Source organism: Cyanistes caeruleus, chromosome 8, assembly GCF_971803275.1.
Source record: "Cyanistes caeruleus chromosome 8, bCyaCae1.hap1.1, whole genome shotgun sequence".
Classification (NCBI taxonomy): Eukaryota; Metazoa; Chordata; class Aves; order Passeriformes; family Paridae; genus Cyanistes; species Cyanistes caeruleus.
In genome coordinates this window covers 6,804,292-6,829,992 of record NC_141708.1, presented here as the reverse complement: position 1 = coordinate 6,829,992, position 25,701 = coordinate 6,804,292, and the positions used below count along the sequence as shown (strand labels likewise).

General features: G+C 41.6%; 1 protein-coding gene across 7 annotated transcripts in view; it reads right to left on the bottom strand.

The window, feature by feature from the left end:
* Positions 1 to 25,701, bottom strand: part of HSPA12A (heat shock protein family A (Hsp70) member 12A) — a 94,877-nt gene that overhangs the window by 42,194 nt on the left and 26,982 nt on the right. The window contains exon 1 of one of the 7 annotated variants that reach the window (XM_086900657.1): positions 10,341 to 10,550. The exons of the other annotated variants lie outside the window; for them this stretch is intronic. The gene's annotated coding sequence lies outside the window, so the exon portion shown is untranslated. Of the gene's footprint in view, positions 1 to 10,340; positions 10,551 to 25,701 lie in introns of those variants that run through there. 7 annotated transcript variants of the gene reach the window in all.

The following is a 25,701-nucleotide window of genomic DNA, read 5'->3' as shown; positions in this document are numbered from 1 at the left end:
GGTAATTTCAATAAATGTGTACAGACTAAATTTGAACACATTAGGATTTCTGACTTCAGTCCTAACCTAAGCAATTGCCAAAGAACACCTTGTGCATTTTTAAGGGGATCAGAAGCTGAAGGGAAAACAGAGAATTTTCAGACTTTGGGGATTTTTTCAGCAATTCAAAATTGATCTGCAGATTCCCAAACTAAATTACAGAATTGGTGAAATTATGGGATCAGAAGACATTGTATTAATAATGCAATCATGTCCATTATCACATTAGCTCCAATTGCTGGTTTAGCAGATTTAATTTAAATTATTCCTGCTTTTCATCTGAACAGATGCAAGAGTTTATTTTCTGTATTGTCCTGCAATGCCTAATCTGTTTAGCTCTTTCGGTTTTCAGTAGATGTCCAGCAACATTGTAGATTTTTGACAAAATGCAATGAAGGATTAACCTTTAAGTGTCAAAGAATGCAGACACTTAAACACGGTCCAGAACATTTACAAAAACTTTGCTGATGCAGTGTGGATATTTCACTGATTGTGTGTTCAGCTGAATCTGATTTTCTGATAGATCTGGAGAGCAGGACCAAGGTCATTATTTAATTAGAAAGATCAGTTAATGGCAGCTTGAAGGCCATGAGTCTGTTCTGAGTATTTGAGGCCCCCTGCCACACATTCCTATTCAGGACAGGATAAATGAACTTTGGGGAACTACTAAAAAAGCCAGACATGGACAAATACAGTCCAGAAAAATCAGTTTTGAGCCATCAGCTTAAAGAAGGTGAGTGCTGGACCTCCCAGTCACAAGCCACTAAGGTGGTACTCAAACAAAAAATAAGCAGCCACACAAAATCTTCTCTTTTCTATTAACTATGTCATCTGTATATAATTCACCTACATAAGGCATCAGTAAAATTTTCTGCTTCACATATTATGGAACTTGCTCATTTCCCCAGTGAAGCAAATGCCAGAGCAGTGGATTCTGCCTAACCGAAAGTTCTCTGCAACCCAAGTACCACAAACAATGGATAAGCTAAAGTGGGCTTTGTCTCCAGATAGAATTTATCAGGACAAGTATATCAGGAACCTGGGAATCAGGGTGTGGGGCTTTGCAGCATAATGCCCAGAAATGCTGTCACTCCAGGGAAGGGGGGACATTTCTGAATGTGATTCATATGTCACCAGTTCGGCTCCTTCTTTAAAAAAGAAGAAATAAGGATTCAAGCCCCAAGTCTGCCATCAGAAACCATTTCAGGCACATTCTGCGCAATTTTAGAGTGAAGGTTACAAAAGCAAAGGCTTCACCAGAGACGTTGCACTTTCCAAACCTTCTCAGACCTCACTCCCATGTGACTGGACCTCCTACAGCTGATTCACAAATCAAAGAATAAGCCAAGGAGCATCACTATGATATCACCTCTGTAAGAACATGCCTGGACACCAGTGTGTATGTTATATCCCAATCAACACAAGTTAATTTATATTTCTATCCTGGCTGAGTGGCCACAAACCCAACAGGAACTCTTCCCACAATTTTCTGAATCAACAACAGGATCAATACCATTCTCCATTTCAATCCCAGTTCCAATAATTTAATAAGTGCTTTCACAATAAAGACACCAGTGCATCCCAGCACAGCCTATCCCAGGCTCTCCCAAACTGCCAGCTGAGAATGGCTGCAGGACCACCCTGGCTCAAAAGGAAAGCTGCAATAACTCTTTTGGATTTGTACAATTCACATCCCCTGCTCCAAATGCCAAATCACCCGAGCACTCAGCTATTTGTGGGCTGATGGACCAGGAGCACTGGGGAAGTTGGGATGCATTAGACCTACTAAAAATGTCACTATTGCAGCTGATCTTTGTGGCTACAATAAATCCATGTTAACTGAATTCAACGCGAACACACTGATCATTTCACAAATCAAACACTTGCACATATCGCATGGCCATTTATCTGGAATTTCCAGCCATCCAGCTTGTGGCAAAGGTGACTGCTGCTATGTGTAGATACACTGCTCTGCTTTCAGTCAGGTTGCTGGTAATACCAAAATTTTAGCCAAATTCTTTATTTCCAGTTCAGGCACTATATCTGGATTTAAAGTTTAGGAATAAAGAAGGATACATACTCATGTCCTGCTCAAACATGAGTATAGAGAAGCCAACAGGCAAAAAAAGAATGGAATAAACCCATTATTTTTCATTCAGAAGATTATAACCTTTTGAGCATCAAAATAATTTTGACACAAGCAAACCTTCTAAATGATGTTTGCACAAGAAAAGAAGGGTTTACCATATTGCTATTAGCTGGCGACTGCTGCACTGATGAAGAAAACCTTATTCAGCTTTTCCTATTGCTGAGATTTTCCTCTGCATTAAGCACATATGTCAGGGCTTTCAAATGTAATGTGACAACCTAGAGCACTTTACTGTAAATACAAAGATGGCCTTTTAAAACAATTACAGAACAATAAAAAAGAGATGGAGAGAAGCAAATAGAAAAAAAAAATCACTTAAAATATTCTTATGCATAATGAAAAGAACCCATATTTCATACCAGAAGTAAGAACCTTCTGTTTCTACTGAAACCAAAGGCACCACTGTTATGACCATCAATGGAATTAGAGCTCTTTGTTTTAAAATGCCAGTAGGCATCCAGCTGGTTTGGTGAAGACTGCAATACACTTCTCTTCCATGAATACAGCCATAGCTAACCTCTGATACAAATCCAAGTTTCCTGATACCCTTTCATAATATCTGGTCCCCTGAAGAACTGGAATTCATTGCATTGATACCAATTAGAGCACAAGGATTTCCTAAGTAAAAAAAAAAAAATTAAAAAATCTCCCAATACTTTCCATAGACTTCTAAAAATAAGACATGTTTATCATTACAACTTTGACCTTTTCCATTTATTTGTCTTTTTATATTGTCTCCCATCATGATTATGCTTTGACAAGAGGAATTACATTTTTACTACACTATGAATGCTTTCTCAGGTAATTTTAAGATTTTACCATCATTGTTAAGAGTATCAAAAACCATCCCCAGTTTCAGCCCTTCATTCACTCTGTGGACAATATGCATTTTCCTGAGCCTCAGCGGCAAAGGGACTCCAAAAGATGCCACCAATTTTCTGTGAACTTAATTTGAGATGAAAGCAACACGCAAGAACTCACGATAACCTTCTGAAAATGCCACATGGGTTATGTTCATTTTTCCTCTATTTGACAGGACATAGGCTTTACCTACATTTGATCTGACCTCACTAATGCTTGGTAAGATGGACTAAAGCTGAGCAATCACACTTCCCTGCACTGGGTCTGTAATGCCCCAGCAGGTCCTCACCCACAGCTAAGTCTGCCCTTAAGCCACCTTCCACTCAAACCCTTTCACCATCTAAACCATAAAGTCTCAAATCCAGCTCCACCCTGAATGACCTGAGAGTTTTCCAGCTTCTGTTATCATTCAGCTCCCTTTTCCCTCCCACTTCCTTCCCCATCCCCTGATGCGCTTCCAGCGTGCTCAAAACCTGCCCCAGAGCTTGGGGTTAGGGGAAGTCACCAGCAGTGCCCTGCAGTGATCCCTCTCCTCCCACATTCCAGCTCTTCCACAGCCATGCACCACTGCCAGGACAAACAACTCTGATCCTGGTTTACCTGTTGCAGAAGGCAGGCTACATGTTGTGATACAGGTGGGTTAACAACAGATTGGGCAACTGAGTGTGGTTAAAAGACAACTCTCTGTGATCTTCTTAAATATTCCCCAATACAGTTCTGTAATAGACACTTTCAGTGCACACAAACTAAACTTCTCTTCCTTCAATAAGCTCTTTGAAATTGCTTCCTTCACACTTTGCACTATTTGCCTCTGAATGAGCACTGTCCTCCTGTACCTCTCACCTCCTCCCTCGCTGCATCCAGAACACGCAAGGAACAGAAAACCAAACACGAGAGGTACAGAACTTAGGTCCTGTGAAAAGACATCTTCCTGGAAAAGGCTTCCTGCTGCTTCTCCTTCATCACCACGTCTGTCTTCATCTACCTCCTCTACTTGGTTCACTGCAAGGTTGTCAGAAATGGCACTAATAAGATTATGCTCTAATTCCCAGGACCATACTCATAAAACACAACATTTGTGATGTTAATCACTGTCTTTGAGAAAAATACCATTTCCCCGCTCAAACTGGACTGGTTCACCACTTTTTGTTTTTAAAAAAGATAATAAAAATATTACAGTTAAAAGCCTGTTTTACTACAACTTTCCATATAAGAACCATCTCAAGATGTAATTGTATCCTGAAAAGAATGCAATCCTACTTTTCTCAATCAAGATAGTCAAAGGAGTATTTCTTAAAGAACAAGAATCACTGTTCAGCTTTTCAGACTGTGCATCCAGCACACAGGAATAAGAATTTGGAGGGGCATTTAGAAGGCAAAAAGGTGATTTAGTTTTCAAGCATTTCTAGATTCAGACTGTATCTTGCAAAGCATGAAGCTGGGTGAAAGTAGTGACACCTTTTTCTTAAAACATGAATTGGGAAAAAAATTTGAATATGTTTGTCTTCATTTTGACAATCTTCTGGAAGGCTGAACATGATTCACACATTTATAGAGTCTTGACAAGAGAAAACCAACCACTCTCTTCAATTCACAGAAAAAAAAAAAAAAAGGATAAGCAGGGGGCAGGGTAAAAAGAAAAGCCAAACTAGAATAGCCATTACTTATAGTAGTCAGCCTGAGAGATGCTGTAGATAATAAATCCCTTCATCTTTTTCAAGGGTATTAAACCAAATTTTGTTCAGAGACAAAAAAATAAAAGAATATTAATTGTGACAAAACTGCAAAAAATTAGTATCACATGTAACAAGTCATTAGCAAAGTCATCTATGAAACCAGTCTATGGCTATTGATTTAGCTTCTGAGTAACGTTTCATTGTTGTATCAAAAAACAAATTCTCTTTATTTGATGGTCTTGAAAACACATAGTTACCAGGCTTAAAGGAAAGGTTAAAGAAAAAAATACCTTATGAGAAATTACCTGATTACTATTTGTAGAGCAGATCACAAAATCATGCAGTCACCAACCAAAGTCCACTTGCAGAGGTTTTTATACTAACATCCATCAGGGTTATGTTCAAGTGCCACGACAGCGCATCCACAGAGACCAACCAGAAAACCAACTGCAAATTTACACTGTCACGGTGACAAGCCCCTGGCACAACCTTCAAAGGAGTTCCTGTGGCTAAAATCATAACAGGAGCGTAGCTGAGTAAGCAAGAGAGCTCCTACAAAAGGTTGATTTTTGAATGCAACACTTCCATAGTGACAAGACTGAAAGCTTTTGTAAATGGCATGCCCTGCCGTTCTGATTACTGCGAGTGCTCTGCTCAGGTATCCATGGAAACTTGAGAAATAGATGTTAAATCTGTTGGATCCGTTTGGCACCAGGAAATGGGACTAGTTGCCAGTCAGCCCAGTCTAACCACAGGTATTTTGATCTTTAATCATGGAGAAGGTATCAAGAGTCCTCAAATGATGATGAAACCCACCAGATGGTCACTTTTCCCAAACAATGGCAAAAGGAGGAGGCAAGGATGCACTGAAGAACTGTTATTTTAATGGTGTTATTATCTCTTGAGAGATAAAAAATATCCCAATCCCTGTAATGAGGAAAGAGACACCCAAATGTTCACTCTTCCAATCTCACAGGGAACAGGAAAAAAAAAGAAATCATGGACACAAATGCACAGAACCTCATAGGAACAAGTGGACAGAGTACTCAGGACTGTAAAACCCTTTGTAAGAAACTGCTTTAACCCTAGAGACTGTCTAGGGTTACTGTTCACTGCCTAGTGCTCAGTGAACAGCACTGAGAACTAGGGATGTATCCAGAAATGGATAAATTGAAATTGTCTTCCCAGATCATTCCCTCCGGGAGAAGGAAGTAGCAAAGGGAGAAAAATTTATCTCTGCCTCCTTCCCCAAGGAAACTCGTGAAGGTTGGGCAATCTCCCTCAATAGGAACTTATTTTCTTCAGAGAGAGAATGCAGATTAACTCCCTCAGATGACATGGAATTGCTATTACTGAACTGCATTCACATCCACACTTTTCTGGACTCCAACTGATAATGATTACTAGAAATCTCAATACTCCTCAGAAACTGCATCTGCAGAGCACAGCCTCAGAGTGTTGAGTTAAAAGCTAAAAGCAAAAATCTTCTCCAGGTCTCCCATTCTTGCAAATTTAGGTGCCCTTGGAACCGACCCATGTGCCCAGAGCCTGCAAATCTGTAAGAGCAGAGCTCCAGATGTGGGCCAGGGAGCACCCAGTGACTCACAGGGAGTGGAGAGCAGTGAGCCAGGGCTGGGGAGCACCAACACAGCTCACAAAGCCACTCTGCTGTCCTTGGCACACCCTCGTGCAGTCCTGAGTGAAGAACAAAGCCATCCCAGGCTTTCTGGCCATCATATTCTGGGGAGTTCCATTTATTTGTTTGCTTACTGCTTAGAACTGACTGCATTTTCCTCTTCATTTACATGAAAATGTTTCTCGAATCCCTCTGAGACAGCCTTTGAAGGAATTTCCTGTTTTAATACTGATTACTGACACAGATCACCACTGCCATACTAATTTTAAAACACTGCAAAGTCACTGTTTTAATAGAAGTTATGGCAAAATTTTAAACTCTCATTTCTTTATTTTAAATCCATATCACTGTGATTCTTAACAGCCAGCACATGGGCCAGAGCTGACACATTTTGAATAATGAGAGCTGTGGAATGTTTTTCAGTATCAAAAATGTGCCTGGTCACTGAGAAAAGGCAGATTGGATGTAATGACCCAGGAGCCAGGACACTTGTCACAGTGAGGAAGATGAAGCCTGCAGATCTGTCAGGCATTTCAGATCACCGAGGTGCCTTGGCAGCAGCATCCCCTCAGTGCAACACCAACATCTGTGACCTTACAGCACCAAACAGCTGCACACTCTGCAGTGGAACATCTGTGAAACAAGTGTACCATTTACAGCCATGGCTGATGCACTTCAGAGCTCATCCTTGAAACAGAGTCCAAGTCCTCCTGGCACCACTGCAGAAACACCAACCTGATGAAACCTGGAGCTTCACCCACCCTGGTTTTCAACCAGCCAGGCTGTTTAAGTAGAAACGTGACAAGTGCCATACAGAAGCTGAGTAATTATGTAATGGATAGACAAGGATTTCACTGAAGCTGCATAAGGAAAATATCAACAGCTAGTTCACTTAAGAAAAATAAAAAAAGGAACAGATGCAAACTCCCCAGAAAGGTCATGTTGCTTCATACCAAATTAAGGTCATGACTGTTCTCATTCTCCTAATCGAAAGTAGCATTGTTTGCATACACTGTTTTTTATTCCTTTCCCATTTTCCATTATCATTTACTGGGAGCCAGCACAGCTTTTTTAAATATCAAAAAAAGCCAATTTGTTTCTCCACAATACCTACAGACTAAAACAGCCACAGGGAGAAGTTTCTAAAACCATAAATGGTGTGCTCTTTGAAGTCAAATACTTGTGAAATCCCATCTGACACATCGTCAAAAGGCAGAACCAATTCAGGTACAGAAATCTGACACAATGGGACCTTTTAATATTATTGTTTTAAAGTAAAAAGTATATTCTGAAGATTTCTTTTAAGAAAGGGATGGTTGCTTTGTGCATTTATAGAGAGAACAGGTGAAATCATAGTAGAGGGGAGGGAAAAAGAATGAATCCCCTGGAACAGCTTAGAAGAATAAGTAACTGGAAATCTTAAAATATTTGACCAGATCTGTAACTTTAAAAGGAAAGAAGAAAAGAAATCTAGACCTAATTGCAACAGCAGATGTGATGTCCAGAAGGGGCCTAAAAAATTTCAACAGCATTGCCATGAAAGTGGGAGAAGTTGGCCATGGCAGCTCACATCAGCTCAACCAACAAAAGAAGCATTTGGCAGGAAAGAGCACAAGATGAGACACCAGTCAAGTCCCATATAACCCCAACCACCAATGACAGAGTGAGAAAGCAGAACATATCCTAAACCCTGACATGTTCATGAAGGGATTGGGTCTTTTCTAGCAGAGGCAGCATTCTGGTCTTGCTGCACAGAGCTGGCGTTCCAGAGGCTGTCCTAACTTGAGCTGACATCCAAGGCTGCAGCATCCTCTTCCAGCTCCTGGTGACAGCTGCATTTGGCAGAAACACTGGTCACTCCCTGTGGACCAGGATAAAGCCCCTTTACCCAGAAATGCACCAGCTGAAAATGCCTCTGGACAGAACAGACCTCCTGGGGCCTCTCTACAGCTGACTGAAGCTTTGGGGAGACTTTGCAGGTACAGAGCAGGGCATGTCTGCTGAACACCAACTGCTGTCCCCATGGGAATGAACTAAACATTCACACTGAAAGCTTACAGGGTGCCTATCATAAATGAAAACTTGTCAGCTCAACCAGCATTACCCAATTATAAGCCAAAGGCTTTAAAAATGCCAAAAATCAGTATAATTAGAAGCTTTACATGCAATAGCTCCTGGGTATGAACAATTTCACTAACCAAGCTGCAGATACCGCAGTGCTGTGCTAAGTGAAGCTATAAAGATGATGGGCAGGCACTGCATACAGCATTCAGCTATTTTACATACAGACATTTCTTTTACATATTGTACTGTGCTGCAAGAAGTGGCTGCAGCTTCAATACTGTCAATATAACATGCACTAAATCACAGTTTATCCCTGAAGCCTTTTTTCCCTCTGGCAGCCTCAGCATTCCAGTGCATGGAAAGAACATAAAGATTCCTGGCATCACAAATCATTGCTTTACTACCTGGTCTTCTGTCTTCTAAGCAAATCCTTCCTGCACAGATTCTCCCTCTGCCGCAAGTTACTTCATTTCAGTGTTGCACTGCACCAACCTTGCAACTTGGCAGAAAACAAAACATGATACCCTGTCATCTAAAGATAAATGAATCTGTCAGTCTATTCTTCCCTTTGTCAGCTGCATACTGTAAAATTATTACAGGTTACTTCAAACCAAACAGACATAAGAGACTTCATTTAGGAAGAGCTGAGAGAACATTCAGATGTGGGGAGGGGGAAGAAGCCAGTAGAGCATCTTGAAGATTCAACTAGTTTCTAAGTAATGATTTCTGGTTTAGTTTGGGGTTTTTAATGGACACTTTATGATTCTTTTATTGCATTTACAATGAAATTATGCTATGTCATTCAGAATGTTCCTCAAATCCTACTATCATCAAACTTAGGCTTTTAAGTTTCCCCATACGCTTCTGCCAGCACCGTTGGCTCAGCATTACAGTTTCCTCAAGCCTTTGCAGCATACAGTGAGGAAGAAGGCATGGAGAGATCGAATGAAGTCAGGCTGAGTCTGCATTTCCCTTAGGGTTATTCACCCATATCATTTGTATCCTAGGAACCCTCTTCCCTCCCCCAACTCCCTTCCCACACAAGGAGAGACCACCCCGTCCTACAAAGGCTGTGCTGTTTTTATCAGGCGCAGTGTAACCCCAAACGGATGAAACCCACAGCATCCCTGTTTCAGGCAAAACCAGCTCAGCTCAAGTTTGCAGAATCGGAGACATGTGGCCCCCTTAACACGGTAAAAGAGCACGGGCGGGGGTTCCCCCATCCCTGCACCTCGCTGGGAGCTGCCCGGGGCTGCGCCAGGATGCTCAGGCGCTCAGCCCAGACAGCGCTGTCTCACACACCCGGCTGCCAGGTCTTTCTTTTCCAGTGCATCGGGCTCCTCGCTATACACGGGTGCTGCCTCTATGTCAGCAGCAGCTCCTGAGCTCCAGTCCGAGCCCTCCTCCCTCCGGCCGCTGCTGAGAAAGGGAGAGACCCCGAGCCGCGGGGAGGTGGGAGCCACAAAGGCCCGTCCGGCGGGGATGGCGCACCCGGCGCCGGGCAGGGCAGGGCGGCCGCCCCGCCTCGCCCCCGCCCGGCCGTGTCGCCGCATTGTTTTGTCACCTGGGTCCCCCCGCGGTGCGGCGGCGGCTCCCGGGACCGCACGGGCTGGAGGAGCAGCGGCGCTGCCCGGCGGGCGGGGGTTCCGCGGGCTGCGCTCCGCACCGAGCCGCCGCCTCAGCCGGCCCTGCCCGCGGGGCATCCCCCGAGCCCGGGCACCGCGGGGCCGCCGGCCCTGCCCTGCCCCGCCCCGCCTGCGCGGCCACAGCCGGGACATTGTCCGCCGCCTCCCGCCTCCCCGTGCTCCGGACGGGGCTCCCTCCCGCTCCGGATCGCTTTCCCCCGTGAGCCGCGGCCGGGCCGTGCCGCGCCCGCCGCCGGCAGCGCTCCTGCATTGCGGCGGGGCCCCCTCACCTGCGGCACCGCTCTCCGCCTCCGACATGGCCCGGGCCCGCCGCGCTCCCGGGGCACGGGCCGGCGGCGGAGCTTCGCTGCCCACCCCGGGGGAGGCTCCGCTGCTCGCTCGAGTCCCCGCCCCGCTGCGCCTTCCTGCGGCCGGTGCGGAGCCGAGGGGAAGAGGCTGCGCGGCCGGGCCGGCGCTGACGGGCTTCCCGCGCCGGCTGCGGGGCTGCGCCGCCCCTCCCCGCCCGCTCCCGCAGCCGCACAAGGAAGGCACCGGCGGGGGGGCCGCCTGCGAGGGGCGGCCCGGCCCCAGATGCGGATTTCACGGCCGCTGAAGCGGAAAGCCCTCCGCGGTGCCAGCCGTAGAAAGAGACCCCTCTCTGCGGCCGGAGGTGACACCCCGGCTGAGCCCTGTGAGCCCTGGAGTGCTGCAGAGACCGAGCGTGAGAAGGCTGCCAAGGTTACCCCAGCTGTTCCCCGGGCTGGCAGGGGACTGAGCCAACCCGGACAGTCAAAGTCATGCACGGGTCCCCCGACATCATGGGTTACTACGGGGTGGCTTGTACGGCATGAGATTCTTTATATTTGTCTTCGGAGTGAACTCTCCCGCACGGTTCTGCAGTGCTGTCAGGCCAAGAACTTCTTGTTTCCAGCGATTTTTAGCTACTTCTCTCCAGGACCTGGGAGAGAGACACCCCTACTGTCACTTGATCCATGATGAAGTTTAAGAGTTTTGCAAACTAAGAAGCCATTACAAACACAAGAGAATAAAAGTAAGGCTTGTATCCTCCCGTGAACAATCCTGAAGCCAGAAGAGGTTTTTCCCCTTGTCCATCCGTGCTTCATGGTGTAATTCTCCTTTACCTTCCAACCTCAGCAGCCATTCGTGTTTTCAAAGCAATGCTAGCATTTCATGTAAATAAATAAGAGCAATCACTCCAAGCACAGCCTCGGTTCCTTGCTGACCCTTGGGCTCAGGAGGTCACTGATACTCATGACAGTGTAAAATCCACCCAAGGTTCTCCCAAGTGCCCTCACCAAAGCTGCTGCTCCCACAAGGTGGGATCTCTGTGAAAAACCTGAGGACCGGGGTATTTAGAAGCGAAGCCCCTGGCACTGCAGGTGCTTACTCAGCACCTCTCTCTGTTTGCTCCCTGTTTTCTTGCTCTCATGGCATTTGTTCTGTTCCCTTCATTGCCTCTGAGGACTGCAGGTGAGGTACACAACTTAAAGCAGTAAATCTCTTCACCTCTGCACACCTGACTCGTCTCAAAAGCCTTCACCTACCCTGTACACACTGAAAAGACTGTCTCATCCTGAAATCACTGTCTCACCCAAGGAAAATGCAGAACTCCTTTCTCCCGTCTCCCAAAATCAGCTGCACAAAGGGATCTCCCAGACTTGCAGAGGAGCGAGGGAAGGAAGGAGCACGCTGGGATGGTGGGACAGCAGCTCATCCCACTGCCCACACCGGAGCCACCCTCTGTTCTTGGGGTCACTCAGCAACGTGGGGATCCCTCATGCGATTCCCAAACCCAAGGAGAGTGTGCCGTGGGACAGCGGGCACTGGAATTGCCGCTTCCTGCTCTTCCCTCAGCTCCACGCCAGGCAACAAAAGGGAACATCTGGCCAAGAGTCAGCTTTAATTACCTATTCAGAGTCAGGCTGAATATTTATGCTGTCATTAAAGAGCCTCGGAAATAAGAAACCAAACAACTCTAATACTTGGTTTCCTGACAAGAGACTTAAATAGCAGAAACTTTTGCTTCAGATTAAATGCACTTCAATAGCAATTAATGGCAGACTTTAAACATGTATTGAGGTAATTAACAAAGGCAGAGGAAAAGAAAGGAAGCAACCAAGAAACTCGTAAACACGTATTCAAATCAAATACTCTCTGGGAAAAAAAAAAAAAAAAATATAGTATTCAGGCTACAAGACAACACCCAAAAATAGCATTTACTGGGTACAGACATCTTTCCGAATGTCACGGCAGTGACTACATTATTCAATATCAAGCCAGGTTGCCTAAGTTACACACTCAGCTGTAGGTGTTTTGAATAATGCAGAAGGAGAATATTTGAAGGCATGTGACTGTCTGCTAGTTTGAGAAATTAGACCCTTTTCCAGAGAGCTTAGTAGATCCTTTTAAAACCTAATGAGAGGAACCACATTAAAAAAATACAAGCATTTGAAGTAAAATTATATTCTCAATCTGAGAGGTAAAATTAAGAGCTGAAGCCCCTTACGTTTAATTTTGTTTTATAAAGGCAAAAAATCACAGAAAAATAAATTCTAGGACAATAAAATATTGCATTTTTTTCTCTTGTCATCTCTCTCTCCCTTGGAAATAAAAAAAACGGACATTTCATGTGAAAGAAAAATATTTTTTGAAAAGGTCACCATCTCAAGTGATCCTGCCCTGGGGCTGAAGAGGCTCCATTTTTATTACTTACTCCATAGGAAGTTTGTCATTCTTATGGTCATTTTGCAAGGTTGTTTGGAATCTGTAGTTTTAAAGGTTATCTTATAAGCATAACAGAAAATGAGTCAAAATATAGCAATCAAAATGAAAAAATGGATGGTCAAATTTTGAAAAGGATGCCACAAGTAGTCATCTACATCCTCTGAACGCCTGTTCTTACAAACACCTTTGCTTGTCCCTTGCACAGGAGTCAATTTTAGTGTGGGTCTGGAAAGAATTTCTTTCTTTCTCGGGGAACTGATATCAGCTGGCTTAGTACATTACAGGGGAGTAGCAGCAGAAAGGGAGAACCTTTTTTTGACCCTGAAACATCAAAGTGGTTTTGTGTCAGACAACTAAGGCACCCATCAGGGTTCAACTCAAGCACTAACACAGTTGTTATGGTGTTACTCTGACTATGGAGAAAAGCATGATTTCTGCAGCAGCTTGGGGCAGTGTCTGCTGTTAATTCCCCCTTGCATCTGCTCGGGGATGAGCACCTCTCAAGAGCAATCAAGATGTGATTTAATACACTGTACTCTTCATCTGCAGCCTAGGTGATCCTCAGAAAGCTGCAGCCTTCATTCCATTCATCACACAAAGGGTTCAGATACACTGGCATAAACTGACAGTACAAGAAAAAATAGCTGCTTAACCTAGCCCTGATTTTAGCAGAGCTACCACATGCATGTTATCCATTAGCACCAATAAAAATTTCATGAGAGAGCTGGAGATCACCACAGTGTCCTCTCAGGGCCATTCCCACACATTGTAAGAGCTGCACAAAACTGTGTCTGGTCAGTGAAAAGAGCTGTGTGCTTCTCACTCCTGAGTACAAGAGTCTAAGTGAGGCACTGATGGGGCAGCACTGAGAATCAGTGAGCTGGAAACACCAGGCACAAAGATCTGGAAGAAATACAGTTTTTTGAATATTGTTTTCAATGCACCTGGCAGCAAGATGTAAAGACATTATCACAGACACAGAATGCAGAGAGCCACTGAAGCCTAACACCCAGTTCAGTACTGGCACCGGGGAAGGTTGAACCTTTAAATAAACCACACCACATTTAAAACAAAATAATAGAAAACAAGTAAGCATGCCTTGCATCTTGGCAGCTCAGGAACCCCTCATCAAGCACTGTGTTCATCTGCTCAATTAAAATTCCTGGAGTAATGGTTTCTGATTTCAAAATTTCCTCTTACGTAGTTTCTGGAGCATCAGTAAACATACAATATCTGGGTTCTTTTGTCACCTGTATAACTGCTATTGCAGTCTTCTCCTTCATTCCAGCTGTTCAATTTTTCACCTTTACAGCATTTTAACCTCTCAATTTCTGCTTGTTCTTGGAATAAAAAGTTAGAAATTATTTTTATTACAGAGCCAACTGGCAATCTGTTTCCCTAGATGAGATTTTATCATCCCCCTCCCTAAAAACAGCCTTTTATTTTAATACTCAAGAAATCTCTATAAAGATAAGAAGAACAAAAAACTATTCATCACTGTCACAGCATTTCAATAAAGAAGTTTATTGTGCACAAAGGAACATGAAGGGTTTCTTCCAAAGGAACAGGTTATATAATTTTCACCTGTCTTTTATACATTTCTCATTCCCAGTTTCCTGACATCTGTTAGAAGTGTATCACTCTGGAAACACTGCCTGAAAAGAATTCTCCAGCATTTCTCAGCAGGATGGTTTTTCAGGAAAACTGCTGGGCTGGAGACACTGAAAGTGTGTTGTGCTCACAGCTCTCTGGCTCACTAACTTATCTCAAGCATACTTTTCAGGTATGACAGTCCTCACATTGTCTGGGTGTGACCAGTGCTCCCAAAATATAAATGTTCTAGAGTCTTCTCATGGACCCAGTGGTGTCTGGTAGCTGCTGTGTGCACAGAGCTAAAAGGTAAGTTCAGTCCCAAAAATCTCCACTCATACTGTAAATCCTGCATATCACTTTTTCCTTAAATTCATTGCCCTTGGATACATTAAAACCAAAGCAAAACAAAACAAAACCCCAAAAAACTACACAAACCTCAAACAAACAAAATCCCAGAAGAAACAGATTTATTATATAGCAATGTTGTCACCCCATCATTTATTACTCTCCAAACATGCACCCATTCATACACAGTAAAAAATGCTGTTCTGTCAAGGCATTTTAAAAATATCAACCAGATTGTGCATCCATATTGGCTTGTTTCACCACTCATTTCTCATCATGCTAAAAGAAACAAAGCTCTAAATGCATCAAACAATTAACTTAGTTTTGTGGCATGGCTCCTGTGAGCATGATTAAGTAAGTGATGAGCATGTTGGCTCCCTGAGTGAAGTCAATAAAAGTGGCAGATGGCTTAGCCACCTCTAAAACCAAGGAACTACAGTTGGGTGGGACAAAATTCTTCAAAATCACCTGCATATTTTATGTCTTATTTCTCTGTTCCAGAGAAGGATGTACCCCTCAGGAGGCAAGTTGAGGTAGCATTGTTCACACTCTTGCTTTGCAGACTGCTTCACTGAATTACACAGCATTAGCAAAATTGCAGGGTTATTTGCAGTATAAGGAAGAGTTCTACCCCTTGAAAATATCCTGCAGCTCAAGAATACAAAATTTGCCAATGTAAAGGGGAAAGGAACTCAGAAAATTATCAGACTCATCAAGTGACATGGGAGTTCATGCTCTCACTGTGCACCTGTGACAGATAAAAATGCCATCAGAAAAATACAGGAATATATGAGAGTTACCAGGTTCCTTCCTAACTGCTTTCTGAAGCTTCCTGTGGGCCAGATAGATACTAGAAAGAAAAGGCAGCATGCTGAAAGGCAAGCAGCACATGATTGAGATGATACCCAAAACAAATTGAATCCGAGGGGAAAATCTGAATCCACAATCTCCATATTTAGTCTCTGCAGATTGATTGCTCGTAAACAGGTGTTTAGGTTTTATGTAGGGACATGTCAGGTTAATAGTTCTGGGGATTTTTCCCTAAAATGTTTGTGAAATTGATGGAGAATATCCAAACCTGAGAAAAATGTCACCCAGATCCTCTAGATTAGTACAGAATGAACTGGAAAAGTGGGAACTGGGATGAACATCATAATTTCATCCATCTCACCCTCTGTGCAGGGGGTAGAAGTGACCCCACTGACACACACACCTACAGAGGAATGCAAGAACTCTAAAGGCCACCTGCAGAAATGGAGGTGAGCAGATTCATAGAGTAAATTAGAAATAACACCAGAAGCTACTTGCAGTATACAGAGGAATCTGTTGCTCCACCTAAGGATGGACAAACTGATTATTTATTGTAAATAAGTAAGGAGTAAATCCTAAGGAATTCCACTGACCTCCAGCTTCCATTTGACATTTAAATACAGCAGGGACATTTTAGATTTTGCAGGGAAATGAAAAATAAGCAAAAACCTCTGATACTCTTAAGAAGTGCCTGGTAAATATTGATTTTTTTTTTTTTAAATCATTACAAATATATTTTGATAGGTTTTACAACCTTTAACATTTCATATATATGAACTTCATCTATATGAATATTATATAAGTTGAATTTTACTTCTAAGAATATTATTCAAAAATAAAAGGCTATGCTAACAGATGTTTTACAAAGATATATCTTAGGAATGCTCATGAAATATAAATCTGCAGATATAAGTGATGTTGGATATTTTCAGAGCATAACTTCTTTTAAAAAAATATTTGGAAGAAAAACAAATTTAGAACATCAAATGATACTATTTATTCAGTCATGGGCAGCAATAGCACAGTAAATCACATACAGGAAGGAAAAATAGAAATACTCCTAAACATAGTAGAGATTGAAGTATGTTCTTACAAACATTTGAGAATATTCTGGTAACTAACATGTCTGTAAAAATTAAAAGGCTAAATTATCAGTCAGTCACTGCTGTGAGTCATTTATTTACTCTTGGTTCAAATGTCTGAAATGAATGGTGTCATGAGCATCACCGACATTTTCTCAAAATCTTGGACATGCTACTCCTCTCTGCACATTCTCTTTTAATCCCACATAGTTCTATTTTTGGAATCTTTAATGAGGGCATACACATATAAATGGAAGTACAGAATATCCCAAATGAACTGAGTGAGGTTTTCCACTCAATGTCTAATTTATCTCACCACAGGTTGCACGAGACCTATGATAATTTCTTTCCTCCCTAATCATTAAAGGGATGCAAATTCCATAAGATTATACCATTCTATCACTTGTTTTAAAATTTCCCTGGGGAAAGACAACAATACCATTTTTTTTTTTTACAATTTCTAAGCATGGAGTCTAGTATGCTAAAATAAAAACCATGAATCAATAAGTTGTGTTATTCCTGAAAAGAGGAGGGAATACCATGAGTAGTGGCAAGTAAGTAAAAAGTCAAATTATATAGTAAGTAACAATCCAGTAGTCATCTAACAAAAGCATGACTATTTTTAAGAAAAGTAGTTCATCTTACAAGATTAACATCACTGAAATGTCCAATACATCTAGCTTCTATAAATGAATACTGAATTAATTACAACAGCTATATAAAAAATGGAAGCAAAAAGGGCATTTCCTGTATTTACACAAGGGAGAATACAATTTGTCTCTGACTTCAGATTCAGTAATTAAAAAAAAAATAAAGATAGAAGAGCTCTACTGCCTTAAAATATCCTTGTAATCAGGAACCATGATTCAAATCTTGCTTTAGTGAAGCATAAAGCTGTGAGTTGGAGAAGTCCTTTATTATCTTCATTCTCATTTAAGTACAACAAACTCTACCAACATCTGTAAACTGGCACGTACAATGCAAGAAACATCCTTTCTCTTATTAAATCTATTGGATTTGCTTGAGGCATTTTCAATAATGATTTATTATTTTTGTCTTATTTTTCATCAGAAAACAATGTTGTTGACATTGCTCTAAGTGTTTTTAGCCTAAATTATAACTAAATTGCCCAGGTCTCGTAATTCAATAAACCAAGATTTTTTTTTAGGAGAAAAACAAATAATTGTTTAAATTTTGTCAATTCCTTAAACTTAACTACCAGAAAAATTATGCTTTAATTCCTTGAAGAAAACTAATGAAATCATATTAATTTGCTTTTTCGTTGATGAAAGAAGAATCCCATAACATTAAGCCTATTAGCTGCAATAAAACATCTGGGGTTTATTTCTTGGTGAAGATTACCATTTATAAAAAGACATAGATTATTATTTTACTACTCTGTGTATGCATGTGTTCCTTATAAAGCTGGGATTTTCACTGAGCACAAGAATACTGCAGGCATTTTTGTACCTCAGACATGAGGGCAAACCCTGGTTACAGCTTCTTTCCTCAGGATCCAGTCTTTTTAAATCAATGGAAAATCTCACAGTGATTTTTTAATTTAACTTTTTTGATGTTAATTATTTTAAACCAGGTTAGGTGATGGCTGCCTTGGTGGCTGGGAATTGTATAATAGAGTAAAAGATGCTGATGTTTTTAATGCATATATTCTATAGCCAGCACATCCTTCACCTGTGCTGTTACACAGGAAATGTGTGTACATCCCCACAATGGCTGTCAAGAATTTGGATTCAGGTTTTTTAAGGAGGCTGCTACATTTCAGGAATTTGGATTTAAAAATCAGGGAGAAACATGCGAAAAGGAGACTGGATTGCTTTCAGAATCCTGCAACAGCAGCAGATCTCAGGAAGGACATTGGCAAACCCAGACAGAGGAAATGCACTGAGATTAATGCATTCACACCTCAGATGATCTTTGGCCATCCAAGATTTCTTGGCTTTAAAACACAGGGCAATGAAAGTAAATGTAGGGGATTCTTTAAATCAGTTCTGCAAAAAGCATTTGTCATATGGGCAGGGTGCAGGCACAATGAAAAAGCCATCACCACAGGAACACGCATTTGGTTTGTTTAGAATGGCAGCATAACATTTCTTATAAAAAGAAATGCTTGACAGTGTTTATAAATAGTGAAATATGTGTAAAAATACTCTTCAAATGTATTTGACATCTCTCTTCCAAAGGACTGTATTTTTGGCTGAGTTGTATTTTCAGTCTTTTGCCTTAAGCTTGCATATGACTGCTCTGTTATTTAGAAAGTAGTGGCCTTCTTTTTACTAATATAAAGAATGGGCAATTTTAAATTGAAATGTACAAAACTACTGCCATTAAATTATAATTTAGTGCAGTGCTCAATGCAAAAGGAGTCCTCCTCCTGGAATAGCCTTCTTCCAAAGAAATTGAAAAGAAACAATCAGAGACGACAACTTTAAATCATATCAAATGGTTCACTAACATCATTCTGGTGCTAGCATAAAAATAGGTCTTCAGATTGCATGACTTAAACAAAAATGGGTAGTAAACAAAAAAAAAATAACTATGAAGATGTGCTAAAGAAACAGAAGGAGCACATGGTGAGGAATTTACAGCGAGGAGTCATGGCCTGGAGAAGAATAAGCATGGGGAGATAAGAATAGTATTTTTGAAAACAAGGTCATTGCAGAAAACGTTTCAGATTCCAGACTATGTTTATAGCCCTTGGTGTCAAGCTGCCTAAGAACAGATTCAGAAGGACTGACTTTGTGAAAGTAAATTTTCTCTGTCATCTTTTTTCTCACCCGAGGTGCTATCTGTCAAGGCCTATAAACTTCACTGTGGATAGATTATGTTAATAAGACATGAAATAATGTATATGGCTAGAAGGAAAAATAGGGTGCTTGTATCAAATACATTTTCCTGTTCACTGATGCAAGATCTGAGGGACACTTTCTACAGATAAATGGGGTTGGAATTATGTTAATTTAAAACTGTGTTCCCAGTTACAAACAGATCATGCAGACAATGGACATGTAAGCAATCTGAACGTGGCCATAAATAACTCTTTATAGTTACCCTTCCTTCTTGGAACTATTCAATACTGGATATCTAATCCATACAAGAGCAATACACTTAACTCTCATCATCTCAATTTTGCACTTGAGGTAACTTAAACAAGAGGTTATAAAGTCAGTTTTTCACAGGAATCTATAACTCATTTTCAATAGCACTGCATGGGAGCTGTGAGGGTTCTGTATCCCCCAAGACTTAATGTCAGGGCAACAATAGTTCAGAAGTGCACACTAATTCTGAATGGCTAATTTTAGATTTTCAAAGAGCCAAACTTACTGCTGCTTCCTCTGAGCTGCAGCTGTTGAACATCAGAAAGAGCATTTAGAGTACTTGGAAAGAGCTAGATGCCTATCTTGATTTTCAAACCCACAGAGGCACCTAATCCTCTGTTAAAATCACGGGAGATAATTGTAAAATTGCTTTTCAAAGCCAGCTGTAAAGTCATCTCCATTTCCAGGTCCTTTGACAACTTTATTGCCACAAGTGTTTTTCCCTGTAATGGGTATTTCTGTGTACTTATGTTTTTGCAAGAATTTAAAGTCTGTTAGCAATTACAAAGATTTTTGCTGGAAAGAAAATTAAGTTTGCCTTGAGGTAGCACTCTTAAATCTGTGACTTCCTACAGGTATTTGTAATTTTAAGGACCTTTAATGGCTGGATACATACAGTTTTCACAGACAAAGGGAAGCAGTTTTACCTACATTTGAAATCTTGCATGTTACGCATAAACAGGTTCTATGTGGATAAACCATAATTTCCCATCAATGTGGTAAATTTTATAGGAGAAAATACAATTTTAGATGAGTAATCACCATCATTATTCCTTTCAACACTGCTAAGTCTTCTCTTTATAGACTCTTCTTTTTGTGATGTTTGTTTATATGTGGTTGACCCTTTTCAACCAGTAGAGCTGAGCAGGAGCACTGGAGAACAGTGATGGACTGGCCTCTTTCTAGGTCCTGGTGTTCACCAGTCAGGGACCAGTGCTCTCACCAAGTGCTACTGGAGCATATTTCTAAATCTGCAGGTACCTGAATTACTGCCAGCTGGCAGATGCTGATATTCCTGCACAGCCAATAAGCTGCCTGCAGCTTCAGCTCCAGCTGAGGCCTCAGGAACAGAAGCAGGATTTTGAAAGTGTGACATGGTGTGTTTCCATTGCCCATGCTTTCTGATCCTTTTAGATGCTCTGAGCACACCTAAGCCAAAAGCTGTCCAGATGTGTATGGTGGGAGAGAGAGGTGCCTGTCAAACTGGTTTTCTGACACAGAGAATTGAACTTGCTATCGAGATGTGGAGGTTGAGGACCTTTCCAAATCATGCTGAGGAAATACCAGCATTCTGCAGGCATATTTACCACTTCCTTCATGTCTCCTGTTCACACACTCATGGCATGTTCACACAATATGATTTAGATATACCCCTACTTCTAGAAAATCCCCACATTTTTAGGAATCCAAATGGAAATGTCTGCTTCCTCCAAGACCATCTTAGTTCTCATCACAGTTCTTGAGGTTCCTGTCTTGTCCAGTCAGATTTTCTCTCCATGCAGCTGGCATATGTGGGGCTGCTCTGGGTTATCCAGCCCTTCCCTATAAACTGCTTGAAGGAATTCTGGAACTGAGGACTCAGTTTATCTACAAGGCTCACTGGAGACATGGAGAAAGTCAGTGCCAGGGACTGAAGTGTTCAAACACCTTTAAAGGTCTAGGCTGAAGCCAGTTGGATTTCTTTTTATCCCAGCAAGAGGTCTTTTAAATACCTTCATGTAAGTAATGTCACTTGTCACAACTAATAAAACACAACAAGAAACCTGTAAAGCATTTTAAATCTTTAAGGGAAAGATCACATAAATTCTCTAAAGTACAAAATCTAATGAGAATTCAGAAGACTTTGTTAGTGTCAATGTGAGACAACCACCCTGAATGTGAAAAGAGATGCAATAGTATGAATCCACTGAGGGATGAATTTCTGCTCAGTATCTTTGTTTGCAGGTACACCAACAGGTGGACTCCAACTTCAGACTTGTTTGCCTGACAGCCATCCCCACAAACCAGCAGGCATTCCACCCCCACTAAACTAAAAACCTACAAAATTCAGTTTAAAAGGCCCAAATTAAATTCTTTGCAGAGTTTCCCCAGCAGAGGTTCCTTGCTCTTTCCTACTGAAAACAATCATTTCTGCAGGAAAATCCATGAGAACAGAAAAATATTATGCGTAATAGCAGAAGCTCAAAAGCTGCACAACATGCAAGTTAAATGCATGCCCATTGGCTCAAAGTTCCCTAAACCCTTGTATCCAACTCCCTCAAGGTTTGAAGTAGGGAAAAGATGCACATGAGCCTCTAAGCCTGTACTCTTAATGTAAAATCAACTTCTGCAGCTAGAAGTCATCCAGACAGGTAACTTCAAAATCATGCTGGATCCAAATTCTTCAGGACTTTGAACACTTGAATCACTCTCTTTAAATAAGGCAGCAACCACTTTCCACAGCAGCCAAAGCTTCCAATGACTGCAGTGTGTTACTCCAGATACCATGTACTCCACTAATCTCCTCAGGAGGTGATGGAGGCACAGAAAACCCTGTAGGGCCAGCTTCTGAAAGGAAAGGTTGCAGACTCTAGGGCAAACAGAGATGATAAAAGCATTCCTGGCAGCTGTTGCTATCTAAGCATTCTGGAACAGTCAAGGACATCTTCTGAACAGCACAATATCATCTTCAGAAATCCACTCCCATTATCTATTTTGTTTGTGCAGTGCTTGTTTTGCCCCTCAGCACCCTTGCATGACCCTCTTTAAAGCTAATGGATGTTAAACATATTCAGTCAAGAACAAAATGGAAATAAACTCCTTGCAAAACATATATACATAATCTTTAGGTTGACAGGCAAACCTGAATCCAGTAACATTTTTGGATAAGCATCACTTTGGTTTGCCCCTCCAGACCCAAACATGTAACATAGAATCAAAACCACGATTGCCAACATACTGGCAGTGAACTGAACATATGCTAAAAACAGAAACAAAACCACACACAAAATCCAAATTCAAGATCAACAAAAATCTGAACAAAAATTTGAACCACTCTGAGAGAACATAAGTTTGAGACCATACCCTTACATTTCACAAAAGGCATAATGCTCAGACCAAACCCTCTTTGTCCCACGGCTTGAATTTTACAATAAATTCGTACCCTTAGGTTACCTTTTCTTCTCAGGCATAAATGAAGCAGCCTGGAGGTTTCATTCAGTGCTCTCTACAAAACCTGTAAGCACTCAGCCACTGACAAAAATACTCATGCTTTTCAGTGTTATTCTCACTGTATCTGCTTTTGGGCATACCCATGCATGGCATTAAACATATCCAAAAATCTGTTGTGACAGGAGCTCCAGAAATACAGAGCCAGAACTTTTTTAATAGCCAATGACACTGTTCCAGCTGATTAATCTGTGCCCTGTGATGTGATCTTTTTCTCTCAGCCAAGTTGATATGCAACCTTACCTTTATGGAGGAAATCAGCCAAGTTCTGCCTACAATTCCAGCAATGTAAACCTGAAGTCAGCTCACTGTTCCATTCCCAGTGTTACATTTTAGACCTACAGCTCAGTGAAAGGTGATGCATATCTCGAATCAGACACTGGCAATGCAGAAAGATTACATTTTAGATAAGCAACCGTGTCCCAGTGGTGCACAAGGAAAACAAAGACAAGGAACTTTCAGGAAGAATAATTTCAATACATACAGTAAATTCCAAATGAAAGGTGTTGAACTCTTCTACCACGTGCAAACTCTGAGCAGTCAGAACCAATGAGCAAGGAGTTCTCAAGTAACTGTGGTGAACAGCTTCCAGCTTCACATCAGTGGGACAGATCTGATCTTTCTTTTCCCAAACTGTCTCATGTATCTAATACATAAATATGTGCATAAACACACACATGATAATTGCTCCTTGTTGTCTTTTCACATAGGAAAGATTTTCAGAAGCAAAAGGGCAGAGGAGCCCCAAATTTTCACCTTCTTTTGGAAAATTTCTGCTGAAACATCATCCCTGGGAAGTCTGTGCTATTATCACATATTTGTTTTCCTTATCTTGTTAACTCTCCCATAGATTTAGCTTGTTGAAAATTCTTAATGTCATTTTGATGCTATGGAACACATTAGCACTAGTGTTTTCTCTGGATGGCTCCTTTAATCCTTGCCTAGTGGCCCTTCAGTTTTATTTTTCTAAAGAAGTTTACAGCTTACTCAGAATCATGCTGCTCTTTTAATCTCTTGCTGAACCTGCTGTTCTCTTTGTGATAACTATGTTATGTCTTGAGCTACATTAAGATGACTTGGAAATTGAGAAACAGGATTAAATCTTGGTTGTTAATCTTTATGACTGTAACAAAGCCTAATGGGAAATTGGAAGGGATTCAGAGAAGACTGAAAATTATTAAGGTGCTTGGGTAGTACATATTTAATTATCTTCAGAAGGCAGCAGCTCACTAATGTGGGTGTAACCAGTGTTACTCCACCTTCGACACGAATCCGAGGAATATGGGATCAGACTCACGGTAATAGGAGATCATTTCTCACTGTTAAAAAAACTGTAATGAGATAAAAGGATGAAAATTGTTTATACTAAATACCAGAAAGTATTTTAGAACTTGAAATCTGATGTTATGAGCAGATGATGTCACCTAGGAAATAGTTTGAAGATAGAAGTGGGTGGCTGTTGTCAGCTGCCCACCCAGACTGAAGCCTGTCCCTAAGGCACTCTCAAGAAAGGCATGGCCCAAGCAGCTCCTGGACTTTGTGACCTGTTCTGCTGCACAGCTGGTATCCCACTGCCTGGAAATCAGCCCTTCTGCTCACTCTAAGGTGCTGCACATACTGGCTGCACCTGCTCCAGTTCTTCTTAATGGCTGTGTTTGCACAATTGCCTGTAAACGCACAGAGCTGGGATTTTTCTACAGCTTCTAAATAAGCTAGGATACACAACTGCCATGGAGTTACTCAGAGCAAGAAATAACTAATTTTCTTAGTTATTGGTTTAAAACCATGACAACAACCCAACAGAGTTTAAAGCTCAGTCATTTTTCCCACGTTTGAAAATCTCAGCCAAAATGACCAGTTTGGCTTCCACAAAAACAGCCCCTCTCACCCATCTGTGTAACAACTAAGATTCATCAGCTACAACACTTCTCCATTCAGAGCTGTTTAAGGGAAAGGAAGGAGTCTTAATTCTGGAATTTGTTTTGCCACTAATCTAGCATAACTCAACTATCAAACCACACCGTGACACTCCTTCAATACACATTGGCAGAAAGTTAAATTTCAACAAACGTGAGAGGAGGGAGGGATGGGCTGTTCCCCATTGAAAACCCTGTCATGCTTTTTGCATACTCTATTTTGCAATTGTTATAAAACCGTGGTGAGGATTATGGATAAGAATATTTTAGGCCAAATAAATAAATGTGACAGAGCAATTTTGCAGTGTCATTTTCTCTGCTCTCCTGTTTTTTTGAGCTTTGAACAGCTAAGCCCATTGCAGAGAGTATGTGACTTGGCAGTTAATCACCAAGGCAAAAGGTCATGTACAAAATCTTAGCTTCCAAGAAACACTCCGTTTAGCAGTTGCCACTAATTGACACCAAGAAAAGATCAGGCTCCAAGCACTCAGACACTCCATTTCTCCCCATCTGTCAGTAAGTTAATTGCTGCCTCTTTCTCCACCTCAGGAGGGGCACTGGCCTCTGAAGCCAGTGCCCAGCTTTTAAAGGGAGTCACACACACTGACCGAGACTTTTGCAAATGGCCCTTCAAAAGCTATTCTCTGGTGCTTCTTACAAAACACATTAAAATTGTGATCTTTCTTTGCTGTCCCTAATTATGAGGCTAATCTAATTCTCACTAAATGTTACAACAGTTTTAATACTGGCTCCAGCAGGAGTGGAAACATGGAGTTATATTTAGCATCCAAAGGTGATCTACTGCTCACAAAGTCACAGAGCCTGGAACTGAGAAGA